The sequence below is a fragment of the Aptenodytes forsteri genome, unplaced genomic scaffold, assembly GCF_000699145.1.
Source record: "Aptenodytes forsteri isolate BGI_AS27 unplaced genomic scaffold, ASM69914v1 Scaffold84, whole genome shotgun sequence".
NCBI lineage: Eukaryota > Metazoa > Chordata > Aves > Sphenisciformes > Spheniscidae > Aptenodytes > Aptenodytes forsteri.
This window is the reverse complement of record NW_008795492.1, coordinates 4,266,675-4,268,002: the sequence shown is the minus strand read 5'-3', so window position 1 is coordinate 4,268,002 and position 1,328 is coordinate 4,266,675.

The following is a 1,328-nucleotide window of genomic DNA, read 5'->3' as shown; positions in this document are numbered from 1 at the left end:
AGCCGGCTCCCGCTCCGCCTGCCAGAGGGCCGGCCGCGTCGGGCTGGAGGGCACAGGAGGCGTATTGTGGTGCCCGGCCCTTGCCTCCCCGCTCCGCCTTCCCCGAGCGCTTCAGCACCCCGCAGCAGCCCGGGGGGGTCAGCGGGGCAGGTTTTTGTCTGTTTCTTTGCCCCTGGAAGTTGTTTTCTGTTCCCCTGTTGTTGCACAGGGCCCTCCTGGAGCGCCGTGCAGGCCTGGGCCCCTTTTGACCTCGGTGGAGGCATTTCTTTGCTGACCAAGGTCTTGCCTATAACAAAATATAATCAATCAAAGGCATGATTTTAAACTTGGGGTTTTTTTTGACACTGGCTGACAAACTCTTCAGCTTACTTAGATTTAGTTTATTTATCTGGTTAAAGCAAAAAAAACCTAAAACCAGGTCAAGACAGTCATTACTGGTCCTGTTCTCTTTGTTCTGCTTTAATTAAGTTAGTTTTTCGTCGGGCTGGAGGGCACAGGAGGCGTATTGTGGTGCCCGGCCCTTGCCTCCCCGCTCCTCGCCTTCCCCGAGCCCCTCAGCACCCCGCAGCAGCCCGGGGGGGTCAGCGTGGGCAGGTTTTGTCTGTTTCTTTGCCCCTGGAAGTTGTTTTCTGTTCCCCTGTTGTTGCACAGGGCCCTCCTGGAGCGCCGTGCAGGCCTGGGCCCCTTTTGACCTCGGTGGAGGCATTTCTTTGCTGACCAAGGTCTTGCCTATAACAAAATATAATCAATCAAAGGCATGATTTTAAACTTGGGGGGTTTTTTTGACACTGGCTGACAAACTCTTCAGCTTACTTAGATTTAGTTTATTTATCTGGTTAAAGCAAAAAAAACCTAAAACCAGGTCAAGACAGTCATTACTGGTCCTGTTCTCTTTGTTCTGCTTTAATTAAGTTAGTTTTTAAGCCGATTCAAAACTAAATGTGCAATTCTTATTGGAAAAACCTTAGCAAGAGGAATGCAGCATCCTGCAGCATCCGGCTCTCCTCTGGTCCGAGCTGACCCCACCAGAACGGCTTCATTTTGCGTTACGGAAGGTGAACGAGGAACGTCGGGGGCCAAATTAGATCGCAAATTACAATGTATTTGGGGGGTACATGCACACATTAAAAGGCTATTTTTTGTTTAGGCTAAAGTTAAGTCTTTTTTATTCTTCTAACTTAACAGCCCTCTCACGACCTGACGAGATCTAACTCGTAACTGCCAGAGAGGGAAGGAATCAATTAAATAAAAAATCGAGCCAAGCCCTCCGGCTCCGGGAGGTGCGGGCGTCCCTCAGCCCGCGAGGCCCCCTCTCTCTCCCGCTGAGG